This window comes from Bubalus kerabau, chromosome 3 (genome assembly GCF_029407905.1).
Source record: "Bubalus kerabau isolate K-KA32 ecotype Philippines breed swamp buffalo chromosome 3, PCC_UOA_SB_1v2, whole genome shotgun sequence".
NCBI lineage: Eukaryota > Metazoa > Chordata > Mammalia > Artiodactyla > Bovidae > Bubalus > Bubalus kerabau.
In genome coordinates, this window is record NC_073626.1 from 155,614,124 (window position 1) to 155,628,952 (window position 14,829).

Genomic DNA, 14,829 nt, shown 5'->3' on the forward strand with positions numbered 1-14,829 from the left:
GCTATTAATAGTATTTCCTATTATGTAATAGAAAGGAAAATGGAAGTTTACAAAAAAGTATAATCCTTGAAATACAGAATGTTAGGGAAGATGGTTTAGGGCAAGTATCAATATACTTTTCTTTTGAGCAATATATTTACTGTTTCAAGCTATATCATAATCACACATATACTAACAAGTCCATTTAAATAATCAGGGATTACAAGATTTGATAAGTAATAAGTGGTTTCAGTAATTTTTGTCATTACTTGGGATGTCTTACTTAAATTTGCCAAGACTTTGTCTTTAATCCATGCTAAAGTTGATGCACGTGGAATGATAGCTCACAAGTTATTTTTCCTTTGCTGTTCATAGATATGTGGTGAATGAGCTATAAATATCAGTGCTTGTGACAGTAGATTTAAATCTTAAGCCAATTTTGGTAGTTTTTTATGTGGCCATGACCGAGATGAAGTTATCATGTTCGTTTTATATGATTACTTTTTTCATATCAACAGTGTTTTATAATCTGAGTAAAAAACTTTTTTATTATTATACCTCCAACAAGGTGACAGTACTTGTACTTTGAATTCAACTTTAATTTAAAATTACTGACATTATCCCAAGATAATGCTATTAACTCAGTGAAAGTGAAAGTTACTCAGTGGTTTCTGACTCTCTTTGACCCCATAGACTCTATAATCCATGGAATTCCCCAGGCCAGAATACTGGAGAGGGTAGCCTTTCCCTTTGCCAGGGGATCTTCCCAACCCAGGAATTAAACCCAGGTATCCCAAGTGCAGGCAGATTCTTTACCACCTGAGTCACCAGGGAAGCAGAGTACCTCATAAAATCAGACATTTCAATTTGCATGTTTTGTGAGCACCTCAGAGTTAATAGTTTTCAAAGGCAATTCCATCTTCTACCAACCCCTCCCCTCTACCCTCACTCCCTTCTTTCTCCTATTTTGGTTTGCGTCATTATCATCTGTATCATCACCTAAGATCTGTGAATGTTTGGTCCTCCTAACCACTTAATCACATTCAATCAGTCATTTAAGTCTATGTATTCTGTATCCAAAAAGAGTTGTGCACTATTTATTTCTCAGTCCATCAGCTAACACTTCGGCTTCTGTAACCTCCTCCTGCTGATCTCTCTGCCTCCAGTTGTTCCTCCAACTTTAATTTATGCTCTTTACTGCCATTAGAGTAATCTTTCTAAAATGATTCTGAGATCTTATTTCTACTTTAAAATATTTTATTATATTTCAAGCCCTCAAGATATGCTTGATTTATCTCAGTCTAGCTCCAACCTATTTTTTTAGCTCTTATTTTACCCTTAGCCTCTATACCACTATGGTCTAGACTCAGTCTTTTCACATGTTCATGTCTTAGTCACTTTCCTTTCACTGGAAACGTCTCTCCTTTTTTTTTGTTTGTAAATAAAGAGCAACCTAAAGAAATCCCCACATATAAATCAACCATCCTTTCTGGTCTGTTAGTACTGCTGCTGCTAAGTCGCTTCAGTTGTGTCCGACTCTGTGTGACCCCATGGACGGCAGCCCACCAGGCTCCCCCGTCCCTGGGATTCTCCAGGCAAGAATACTGGAGTGGGTTGCCATTTCCTTCTCCAATGCATGAAAGTGAAAAGTGAAAGTGAGGTCGCTCAGTGGTGTCCAACTCTTAGTGACCCCATGGACTGCAGCCCACCAGGCCCCTCCGTCCATGGGATTTTCCAGGCAAGAGTACTGGAGTGGGTTGCCATTGCCTTCTCTAACAATATTAAAGGGTCATATAGAACAGATCCTATGGAATCCCAAAGATGGCTTATTTATATGTTTATGTCTCCAAACCCTCAACAAGGACTCTTGAGGGAACAGACCATGTCTTCTTATTAATAGCCCATGACATACAGGAGGTTCCTGGCATGTATTGAAGGAATGACTACATATTGTTGTTCAGTCACTAAGTCATGTCTGACTCTCTGTGATCCCATGGACTGTAGCCTGCCAGTCTCCTCTGTCCATGCCCATGGAATTTTCCAGGCTAGAATACTGTGGTTTTAGTTGCTAAGTCATGTCCAACTCTTGTGACCCCATGGACTGTAGCCTACAAGGCTCCTCCGTCCATGAGATTTTCCAGACAAGAATACTAGAGTATGTTTCCATTTCCTTCTCCAGGGGATCTTCCCAACCCAGGAATACAACCGCATTCCTCTGTATTGCAGACAGATTCTTTAACAACTGATTTACGAGAGATCAAATCTACATCCCCTGCCTTTGAAGGTAGATTCTTTACCACTGAGCCAACTGGATATATTAGCTATAAAAAATATTCTCACAGTAACTATAGCTACTTCTGTCATGCACTCAAGACCTAGTTCTTTCACATTTGTCAGGAAGTGTAAAAAAGGTTCCTTTAATATAGACTGTCTTCTTTGTCAGACTTTCTTTTCTTATTCTTACTTGTCTGTACCCTCAACATGTACTTTCTCCTCTCAGATCCTAGACATTTAACATTTTACTATTAAGACTCTTGTTGGATTCATTACTCTTATGCTTTTCCCTCACCCAGTTGCCCTCTTTGATTTGTTTCTGATATCTGACTACTCAGTAGCTTTTAACTCGGACCTCGGTGACGCAGAAACTGGGCTTTCAACCTGATTTTCTTGACAACTATATATTCCACATTGTTCAGCATCTAAGGAGTGAGGATATATCTGAGAAACCTTAAAAATGCTTTCATGGAGGAATTCAGCAGCAAATACAAATTTAGGATATATTGCCTAGAATGTATGAATGTTCTAGAATGTATCAATGAACTTAAGACTTTGTAATTGATATAGAATATGTGAGAAGGAAAATTAGGCATTCCAGGTACTTTTGATATCTGAATGTCATGGATATGGGTATGGGATAGTAAAATATAGTTAAAACCACCTCTCATTTCCAGTTAGATCACAGTTGAGAAGGAGGGGCATTGATTTGGTCAAAAAAAGGACATGATTAGGTCACAATGCTGAAACTTGGAGCTATATGTAAGAGGAGAATAAGTGGTCCTGAATTGGGACATTATAGACATTTTCTGCTTGATTTTCTTCATTCATCTGGTAATTGTTTATTTCATCCTGACCATGTATCAGATTGTTCTAAACATTGGAGATAAATGGAGAGAGAGAGAGATTGACTGATTTCTGGGTTTCTATTTATCATTGCAGTATTAAGACCTAGAGACTCAGTTATTGACTGTAGGAAGAAGAAATGGATAGAGAATGATTGGTGTTTTTTTTATTATTAATTTATTCTTTAATGGAAGGATAATTGCTTTACAGAACTTTGTTGTTTTCTGTCAAACCTCAACATGAATCAGCCATGCTGCTGCCGCTGCTGCTAAGTCGCTTCAGTCGTGTCCAACTCTGTGCGACCCCATGGACTGCAGCCTACCAGGCTTCTCCGTCCATGGGATTCTCCAGGCAAGAACACCGGAGTGGGTTGCCATTTCCTTCTCCAGTGCATGAAAGTGGAAAGTGAAAGAAGTCGCTCAGTCGTGTCTGACTCTTAGCGACCCCATGGACTGCAGCCTACCAGGCTCCTCCATCCATGGGATTTTCCAGGCAACAGTACTGGAGTGGGGTGCCATTGCCTTCTCCCTGAATCAGCCATAGGTATACATATATCCTCTCCCTTTTGAACCGCCCTCCCATCTCCCTCCCCATCCCACCCCTCTAATGTTGATACAGAGCCCCTGTTTGGGTTTCCTGAGCTATACGGCAAATTCCTGTTGGCTATCTATTTTACATATGGTAATATGTTTCCATGTTACTCTTTCTAAACATCTCACCCTCTCCTCCCCTCTCCCCATGTCCATAAGTCTATTCTCTACGTCTTTCTTCATTGCTGCCCTGTACATAAATTCTTCAGTACCATTTTTCTAGATTCTGTATATATGTTAGAATATGATATTTATATTTCTCTTTCTGACTTACTTCACTCTGTATAATAGGTTCTAGGTTCATCTACCTCATAGAACTGACTGAAATGTGTTCCTTCTTATGACTAATATTCCATTGTGTATATGTACCACAACTTCTTTATGCATTCATCTGTTGATGGACATCTAGGTTGCTTCCATGTTCTAGCTATTGTAAATAGTGCTACAGTGAACAATGGGATACATGTGTCTTTTAAAATTTTCGTTTCCTCAGGGTATATGCCTAGGATTGGGATTGCTGGGTCATATGGTAGTTTTATTCCTAGTTTTTTTTTTTTTAAGGAATCTCCATACCATCTTCCATAGTGGCTGTATCAATTTACATTCCCACCAACAGTGCAAGAGCATTCCCTTTTCTCCACACCCTTTCCAGCATTTATTGTTTGTAGACTTTTTAATGATGGCCATTCTGACTGGTATGAGGTGATATCTCATTGTAGATTTGATTTACATTTCTCTAATAATGAGTGATGTTGAGCATCTTTTCATGTGATTGTTAGCCATCTGTATGTCTTCTTTGGAGAAATGTCTGTTTAGGCCTTTCCCCACTTTTTGATTGGATTGTTTGTTTTTCTGGTATTGAGTTGTATGAGCTGCTTGTATATTTTGGAAATTAATGCTTTGTGAGTTGTTTCATTTGTTATTATTTTCTCCCATTCTGAGGGTTGTCTTTTCACCTTGCTTACAGTTTCCTTTGCTGTGTAAAAGCTTTTAAGTTTAATCAGGTCCCATTTGTATACTTTTGTTTTTATTTCCATTACTCTAGGAGGTGGGTCATAGAGGATCTTGTTTTGATTTATGTCATCAAGAGTTCTGCCTATGTTTTCCTCCAAGAGTTTTATAGTTTCTGGTTTTACATTTAGGTCTTTAATCCATTTTGAGTTTATCTTTGTGTATGGTGTTAAGAAGTATGCTAAATTAATTCTTTTACATTAATTAAAAATGTAAAAGCTGTCCAGTTTTCCTGGCACCATTTATTGAAGAGGCTGTCTTTGCCCCATTGTATATTCTTACCTCCTTTGTCAAAAATAAGGTACCCATAGGTGCATGGGTGTTGGGGTCCTTTAATGGACTGGGGCCTGGCGGTCCCGAGGCGATGATAAGAAAAGTGAAAGAGAGAAAGAGGCTGATACTCCCTGGTTTACGCAGAGAACCAATAAAGTCCTTGACACAGGACTTGTGTCTCTCATGATGGCATCGGGCACCCTCTTGAGAGGAGGGTGAAGGCACGGGGTGCCTTCTCAAGAGAGTCTTAGAAGCCTGGGCAGGAGAGTGAGCAAGACAGGTTTCTGTGCTCCAGAGAATTAGCCAAGGATAGAGAGAGACAGAAAGAAAGACAGACACAGGGACTCAAGCTCTAATGGAGCAAAGGTGCTTTATTAGCAGAAATGCAGGCTTATATATCTTTAGTAAGATGATTACTCAGCTATTACACAGGATGAAATTTTATCAATAGCCACAATATGGATAGTCTAATACATACAAGGTCTCTGATGCTGAAAAGAGTCACTGTATGCCTCATCCATGACCTCAGTCCTGAGAACTGCATGCAGCTTTACTCATTCTTGGAACAGGAACTGATAAGGAACAGAGAATCCTTGAGAAATAGAAAACAGCATGCAGGAATCCTCCTGTTAAATGTTCCCTGACACATGGGTTTATTTCTATGCTTTCTGTCTTGTTCCATTGGTCTATATTTCTGTTTTTGTGCCAGTATCATACTGTTTTGATGACTATAGCTTTGTAGTATAACCTGAAATCAAGTCAGCTTGAATCCTCCAGCTCCATTCTTCTTTCTCAAGACTGCTTTGGATATTCAGGGTCTTTGTGTTTCCATATGAATTGTGAAATTTTTTGTTCTAGTTCTGTGAAAAATGCTCTTGATAATTTGATAGAGATCACATTGAATTTGTAGATTGCATTTGGTATTGTAGTCATTTTCACAATATTGATTGTTCCTGGGTAGGAACATGGAATATCTCTCCATCTGTTTATGTTGCATTTGATTTCTTTCATTAGTGTCTTGTAATTTTCTGTGTACAGTTCTTCTGTCTCCTTAGCTAAGTTTATTCTTAGATATATAATTCTTTTTGTTGCAATGGTGAGTGGGATTGATTCTTTAATTTCTCTTTCTGATTTTTCATTGTTAGTATATTGAAATGCTAGTGATTTCTGTGTACTGATTTTGTATCCTGCAACTTTTCTAAATTCACTGATTAGCTCTAGTAATTTTCTGATACTATCTTTAGGGTTTTCTATGTACCGTATCGTGTCATCTGCAAACAGTGAGAACTTTACTTCTTCTTTTCTGGTCTCTATTCCTTTTATTTCTTTTTCTTCTCTGATTGCTGTAGCTAGGACTTCCAAACTATGTTGAATAATAGTGGTAAAAGTGGACACCCTTGTCTTATTCTGGATCTTTAGGGCAATTCTTTCAGTTTTTAACCATTGAGAATAATGTTTGCTATAAGCTTGTCATATATGGCCTTTACTATGTTGAGGTAGATTCCTTCTATGCCCATTTTTTGAAAAGTTTTAATCATAAATGTTTGCTGAATTTTTTCAAAGGCTTTTTCTGCATCTGTTGAGATTATCATATGGTTTTTATCTTTCTATTTGTTAATGTGGTGTATCACATTGGTTGATTTGCATATACTGAAGAATCCTTGCATCCCTGGAATAAATCCAGCTAGATCATGGTGTATCAGCTTTTTGATGTGTTGCTGAATTCTGTTTGCTAAAATTTTGTTGAGGAGTTTTGCATCTATGTTCATCAGTGATATAGGCCTGTAGTTTTCTTTTTTTGTTGTCTTTGTTTGGTTTTGGTATCGGGGTGATGGTGGCCTCATAGAATGAGTTTGGAAATGTTCCTTACTCTGCAATTTTTTGAAAGAGTTTTAGAAGGATAGACATTAACTTTTCTCTAACTATTTGTTAGAATTCTCCTGTGAAGCCATTTGGTCCTGGGCTTTTGTTTTTTGGGAGATTTTTAATCACAGCTTCAGTCTCAGTGCTTGTAATTGGGTTGTTCATAATTTGTATTTCTTCCTGGTTCAGTCTTGGAAAATTGAACTTTTGTAACAATCTGTCCATTTCTTCCAGATTATCCATTTTATGGCAACATGGTTGTTCATAATAGTATTTTATAATCATTTGTATTTCTGCATTTTCTGTTGTAAATTATCCTTTTTCATTTCTAATTTTGTCGATTTGATTCTTCTCTTTTTTTCTTGATGAATCTGGCTAAAGTTTTGTCAATTTTGTTCATCTTCCTAAAGAAACAACTTTTAGTTTTATTAATCTGTACATTGTTTCTTTCATTTCTTTTTCATTTATTTCTTCTCTGATCTTTATGATTTATTTCCTTCTGCTAATTTTGGGTTTTTTTGTTCTTCTTTTTCCAGTTGTTTTAGGTGTAAAGTTAGGCTGTCTATTCAATGTTTTTCTTGTTTCTTGAGGTAGGATTGTATTGCTATAAACTTCCCTCTTAGAACTGGTTTTGCTGCATCCCATAGATTTTGAGTTGTTGTGTTTTCATTGTCATTTGTTTCTAGAAATTTTTTGATTTCCCTTTTGGTTTCTTCAGTAACTTGTTGGTTATTTAGAAATGTGTTGTTTAATTTCCACGTGTTTGTGTTTTTTGCAGCTTTTTTCTTGTAATTGATATCTAGTTTCATAGCATTGTGGTCAGAGAAGATGTTTGATAGTTTCAATTTTCTTAAATTTACTAAGGTTTGATTTGTGACCCAAGATGTGGTCTATCCTGGAGAATGCTCCATGTGCACTTAAGAAGAAGGTGTATTCTTCTGCATTTGGATGGAATGTTCTGAAGATATCAATGAGATCCATCATCTAATGGTTCATTTAAGATGTATTTCCTTATTAATTTTCTGCTTTGATGATCTGTCCATGGTGTGAGTGTCTGTTAATGTTTGTCTTATGTATTGAGGTGCTCCTATGTTGGCTGCATAGATATTTACAACTGTTAAGACTTCCTCTTCGATTGATCCCTCAATCATTATGTAGTGCCCTTCATTATCTCTTGTAATCTTCTTTATTTTAAGATCTATTTTGTCTGTTATGAGGATCACTACTCCAGCTTTCCTTTGCTTCCCTTTTGCATGAAATATATTTTTCCATCCTCTCACTTTCAGTCTACATGTGTCGAGGTCTGAAGTGGGTTTCTTGTAGACAGCATATATATGGGTCTTGTTTTTGTGTCCATTTAACCAGTCTGTGTCTTTTGCTTGGAACATTTAATCCATTTACATTTAAAGTAATTATTGATATATATGTTTTATTGCCATTTTCTTAATTGTTTGGGGTTGATTTTGTAGACTCATTGGAAAAGACTCTGATGCTGGGAGGGATTGGGGTTAAGAGGAGAAGGGGACGACAGAGGATGAGATGGCTGGATGGCATCACTGACTCGATGGACGTGAGTCTCAGTGAACTCCAGGAGTTGGTGATGGACAGGGAGGCCTGGCGTGCTGCGATTCATGGAGTCGCAAAGAGTCAGACACGACTGAGCAACTGATCTGATCTGATCTAATCTGATTTTGTAGATCTTTTTCTTCTCATGCATTTCTTGATTATCTAAGTCCCTTTAACATTTGTTGTAACGCTGTTTTGGTGGTAGTAAATTCTCTTAACTTTTGCTTCTCTGAAAAGCTTTTGACTTCTCCACCAATTTTGAATGAGATCCTTGCCAGGTATTGTAATCTTGGTTGTAGATTTTTCCATTTCAATACTTTAAATATAACCTGCCATTCCCTTCTGGCCTGCAGAGTTTCTGCTGAAAGATCAGCTGTTAAACGTATAGGGTTTCCCTTGTATGTTACTTGTAGTTTTCCCCTTGCTGCTTTTAATAATTCTTTCTTTGTGTTTAGTCTTTGTTAGTTTGATTAGTATGTGTCTTGATGTGTTTCTCCTTGGGTTTATCCTGTATTGGACTCTTTGCACCTCTTGGACTTGATTGACTATTTCCTTTTCCATGTTGGGGAAATTTTGAACTATAATCTCTTCAAAAAATTTCTCATACTCTTTTTTTCTCTCTTCTTCTTCTGGGACCCCTATAATTTGAATGTTGGTGCATGTGATATTGTCCCAGAGGTCTCTGAGACTATCCTCAGTTCTTTTCATTCTTTTTACTTTATTCTGCTCTTCAGAAGTTAATTCCACCATTTTATCTTCCAGCTCACTGATTCATTCTCTGCTTCAGATATTCTGCTATTGATTCCTTCTAGATTATTTTTAATTTCTGTAATTGTGTTATTTGTCTGTGTACTTTTATTCTTTAATTCTTCTAGGACTTTGTTAATTGATTCTTGCATTTTCTCCATTCTGTTTTCAAGGTTTTGATCATCTTTACTATCAGTTCAGTTCAGTTCAGTCGCTCAGTCATGTCTGACTCTTTGCTACCCTATGAACCACAGCATGCCAGGCCTCCCTGTCCATCACCAACTCCTGGAGTCCACCCAAACCCATGTCCATTGTGTCGGTGATGTCATCCAACCATCTCATCCTTTGTCATCCCCTTTTCCTCCTGCCCTCAATCTTTCCCAGCATCAGGGTCTTTTCAAATGAGTCAGCTCTTCGCATCAGGTGGCCAAAGTTTTGGAGTTTCAGCTCCAACATCAGTCTGTCCAATGAACACCCAGGACTGATTTCCTTTAGGATGGACTGGTTGGATCTCCTTGAAGTCCAAGGGACTCGCAAGAGTCTTCTCCAACTCCACAGTTCAAAAGCATCAATTCTTTGGTGCTCGGCTTTCTTTATAGTCCAACTCTCACATCCATACATGACCACTGGAAAAACCAATGCCTTGACTAAGTGGACCTTTGTTGACAAAGTAATGTCTCTGCTTTTTAATATTCCACAGTTTATTGTGATCCACACAGTCAAAGGCTTTGGCATGGTCAATAAAGCAGAAATAGATGTTTTTCTGGAACTCTCTTGCTTTTTCAGTGATCCAGCAGATGTTGGCAATTTGATCTCTGGTTCCTCTGCCTTTTCTAAAACCAGCTTGAACATCTGGAAGTTCACGGTTCATGTATTGCTGAAACCTGGCTTGGAGAATTTGGGGCATTACTTTACTAGTGAGTGAGATGAGTGCAATCTTTGAGGATTTGAAATAGCTCAACTGGAATTCCATCACCTCCACTAGCTTTGTTCAAAGTGATGCTTCCCAAGGCCCACTTGACTTCACACTCCAGGATGTCTGGCTCTAGGTGGGTGATCACACCATCATGATTATCTGGATCTTTACTATCATTATTATTAATTCTTTTTCATATAGTTTGCCTATTTCCTCATTTATTTGGACTTCTGTTTTTTTAGTTTTTTCCTTCAGTTGTGTTGTTTTTCTCTGCCTTTTCATTATTATTTTTTTAACTTATTGTGTTTGAGGTCTCCTTTTCCCAGGCTTCTAAGTTGAATTCTTGCTTCCTTTTGGTTTCTGCCCTCCTAACATTAGTCCAGTGGTTTGTGTCAGTTTTGTATAGCGTGAGATTTGTGCTGAGGTTTTTGTTTTGTTAGTTTTTCCTGTGATGGGCAAGGCTGAGTGAGGTGGTAGTCCTGTCTACTGATGACTGGGTTTGCATTTTTGTTTTGTCTGTTGTTTATATGATTCACAGGGTGCTACTGGTGGTTGGGCGATTCCAGGTTTTGTATCCAAGTGGTTTCCTTTGTGTGAGTTCTCACTGTCTGATACTCTTTAGGGTTAGTTGTCTGGTAGTTTAGGGTCTTGAGTCAGTTCTCCCACTCCAAAGGCTCAGGGCTTGATCTCTGGTCAGGAACAAAGATTCCACAAATGGTTTATTATGGCATTAATTGAGATTAAAACAATACCTAAAAATGAGAAATCAAAGATGAACTCCAGACAGATGGCAGGTACAAAATCATGCAAATAATAATTAAAATAATGCAATATATACATATACATATACACCCATAAGCAAAATCAAAACAGTTCAACAAAAATAAAGTACAGTAGATTGACCTGGCGAGCAAAGGAAATCAAAAATTATATTAACCAGTTAAGAACAAAACTAACTTAAGCACAAACTGGAAAATGAAACTAAAGCAAGGTGCCAAGTTGGGAATAAAGTAATGAAAACAAAACTAACAAATATGTTGAGAGGAAAGGAAAGAAAGTAAAGAAAGAAAGAACAGATGTGCAAAGTTAAATAGAGGTAGGTGAAGAAGGTTTATAGACATTAAAGGCTAATTTCAAGGGGAAAAAACACAGTAGGAAAAGCAAACAAAGGAATAAATGTAAAAAAAATAGGTTTAAAAAATTAAAATTAGAAAAAGAGAAAAAATAAAAGGAAGAAGAGAGTTAAAAAAAAAAAAAAAAAAGGAAAACTCCACAGAACTGCAAAACTCCAATGTACAGGCAGAAGTTTATAACAACAGCAATAAAAATTATGACTGAGAGAAAAAAACCCTCAAAAGCTTAATTAGATTTCAGAATGACAATAAAATCAAGAACTACAAGAGAGGGAGAGAGAAAAAAGAAAAGATCCAAAAGAACCTACAGAACAAGTCAAAACATAAGAGCAATAAATGTTTTTCTTGAGTCACTGCTGTCAGAGTCCTTTCCTTCACTGGAAGTCACAGTCCACCTCACCTCCCCAGGATGCCCTCCAACTCTGTGCTGGTCTCTGGACCTGCAGTGGAGATAGCATAGTTTCTAATCTGGTCCTACTCCTGCAGGTTCTTGCCTCCAAAGTCCACAGCTATCAGAACTAGTGTGTTTTCTTTTGTGGGAACTCTCAATGGCCTTTTATATATTCCACAGATACATAGTCTGCCTAATTGATTGTGTGGATTTTATCTGCAGCTTGTACAGCTGGTGGGAAGGTTTTGAGTCTTTTTCCTTAGCTACACTGCCCCTGTGTTTCAACTGTGGTTTTATTTCCACCTCTGTATGTGAGTTGTTCATAGGGTTTTGCTCCTGGGGCTGCCTTGGAGGACTTGGGTCTGCCCTAGTGAAGGCCAGGTGTGGAAATGGTGCAGCTGCTTGGGTTGCAGGGGATATGGCAGCACCAGGTACTCAGGGGAGTTGGCAGCTAGGGCAGCAGGAAATGTGGTGCTCTAGAAGGGTCTGGCAACCAGTATTGGCCAATATGCTCCAGTATTCTTGCCTGCAGAACTACCTGGACAGAGAAGCCTGGCAGGCCACAGACCACAGGGTCGCAAAGAACCGGACACGATGGAAGTGACCCTGCATGCATAAATGCAGGACATTTTTTGCCTACTGTAGCAGCTTTGTATCAGGGAGGGTTGAGCATGAAGGTGGCGCAGCTGCTTGGCTTGCAGGGACCCTGGTGGTCCCATGTGTGCAGCGATAAGGACTGCCTCCACCACAGGAGTTATGGCCCTATCAGTCTTTTTTTTTTTTTTTTTTTTAGTTCTACCAGTTTATTGCTACCAACCTGTGACCCTCCACCCTCATGCTCACATGCTCAGTCATGTAACCCCATGGACTGCAGCCAGCCAGGCTCCTCTGTCCATGGACTTTTCCAGGCAAGAATACTGAAGTGGGTTGCCATTTCCTTCTCCAACTATCAGTCTTTTTTTAAGCCTCTTGTAGCTGGTGGTCAGAAGGCCTCTTTGGCCAGTCTTTATCAGTAACTCAGCCTGTTCAGGCACTTAAAGGCCTCCCTTGCCTGGGGTCCTTCTCTGTTGTTCGGTGCATCAGGAACATAGAGAAGCCCCCCTAGCTGGGGTCCTACTGTAGATCGGTGCATCAGACACGTATAGGGGCACCCTGGGTGGGGTCCTACCCTGTAGTTCAGTGGGTCAGGCATTTGATGGGCCAGCCTGTCTATTGTTCAGCTGCCAATGCTGGCATGTCGGGAGAGAGAGGCTATGGTGATGGCTCCACCCACTACACGTGACTCAGCACTATCACCTTGCTTCCATGGTTGCCTGGCTTTCCTCCACAGCCATTTCTCGCCACTTTCTCCTCCCTCACTTCCCCTCCATCTGTCTCTCTCCCCAGTCAACAGCAGCTCTTACCCTAGGGTTGCTCCTCAATCCCTAAACTCCAGGTCCCAGCTGCTGTGCCTTCTAGGGTATCTGTGTCCTTGTCCAGAGTATTTATGGCTGCAGCAAGGACTTTCTGATTCTCATTCCATGTAGGCCACTCTCAGCTTAAAATGTTTCTTCTCTAACTAGACAGTTGCCCCAGTGTGGGGATTGGACCCCTGCTTCAGTTCCCCCACTTGCCGAGGGCTGGTCCAGTCCTACTAACACTCCTGTTTTCCCCCAGTTCCTTCATCCTACCAAGTTCTGCATGGTTCTGTATATTCTTTTCCACTGGTCAGGTACTCCTGTCCACTCTCAGCTCATTTTCTGCATGCACTTCTGTATCTGAAGGTGTATTCCTGATGTATCCATGGAGAGAGATGTACTCCACCTTCACCTACTCTTCCACCATCTTGTTCTGTCCAATTGATGTTGTTAATATATTAGGCCTTAAGGGTGGGGCTGCATGGAACAGGGTGAAATGAGGTCCAGTTGTCAAATCTAAGAGCAGAGATTAGATAGTTTGTGTTTGTCCAATGTTTTATCAGAAGAAAGTAATTGGTGCCTGAGAAAAGATGTGGGCCTCCTAGTTTCCCAAAAGGTTCTACCTCCTAATCGCATCAGAGCAACGTCTACAATATTTTAAACCGAGTATGTCAGGGGTAATGAGATGGGGAACACGTGTACACCTGTGGCGGATGCATGTTGATGTATGGCAAACCAATACAATATTGTAAAGTAAAATAAAGAAATAAATAATAAAAAAAAATAAAAAAGAAAGAAAAGACCCTGATGCTGGGAAAACTGAAGGTGGAAGAAGGGGATGACAGATGGCAGTTGGATGGCATCACTGACTCATATGGACAGATATGAGTTGAAGTAAACTCTGAGAGTTGGCAATGGACAGGGAAGCCTAGCGTGCTGCTGTCCATGGGGTCTCAAAGAGTCAGACAGGACTGAGTGACTGAAGTGAATTAAAGGAAAAGCAACATAGTGCTGGTTTAGAGCCAGTTAATGGAGCCAAACAGTGCTTAAAATAACAGCTCCAACATTAATGAGCTGTTTGCCACTGGGCGGGTATTATGATCTCTCTGCATCTCAGTGTTCTCATTTTTAAAATAAAGATAGTAGATGTACCTACTAAAAAAAAAAGAAATATGGTTTATGATATAAAATGCAGGTTTTTTCCTACACAAACACATGGGTAATTCTGGAGAGAGATACAGAACTTTCCCATAGGAAAAAGGTAACCATAAATATCTGATTTCATTATGATTAAACCTTTTAACAATTAAACCTTTTAAAGTTATATCTGAGACAGTTCTTGCAGCTGCCATTGCCACCATGTAGATTTTGTTTTTTTTTTATGACTTTCATTATGTTATGTTAAACCACACTAGTATCAAAGATCTCTCAAGGAGCCTAACAAATTGGTAATAAATTAGGCATCACTTGGGCTTTCCTCCTGGTTGAGATGGTAAAGAATCTGAGACCCAATTAAGTTCCTGGGTCTTGAAGATCCCCTGCAGAAGGGAATGACTACCGATCCCAGCATTTTATTCTTGCCTGGAGAATTTCATGTACAGAGGAGCCTGGTGGGCTACAGTCCATGGGGTTGCAAAAGAGCTGGATATGACTGAACAACTATCACTTTTCACTTACTCATCACTTATGTTGCTTTACTAATGATATTGAACATTTCTTAAAGCAGTATTAACTGCTTGAGAAATTGTAATCTAGGAATAGGAGGAATTTACCTATGTTTGCTTTACATTTATGCTTGAGGAAACTCAAAGGACCAGAATCTCTCTTGATGAAAAAAAAGTTA

The 14,829-nt window shown here is 39.1% G+C and overlaps 1 long non-coding RNA gene across 2 annotated transcripts in view; it reads left to right on the forward strand.

The window, feature by feature from the left end:
• LOC129646730 (uncharacterized) overlaps positions 1-14,829 on the forward strand; it is a 124,190-nt gene that overhangs the window by 55,541 nt on the left and 53,820 nt on the right. The window contains exon 3 of one of the 2 annotated variants that reach the window (XR_008712145.1): positions 3,310-4,732. The exons of the other annotated variant lie outside the window; for it this stretch is intronic. This is a non-coding gene — a long non-coding RNA (uncharacterized LOC129646730). Of the gene's footprint in view, positions 1-3,309; positions 4,733-14,829 lie in introns of those variants that run through there. 2 annotated transcript variants of the gene reach the window in all.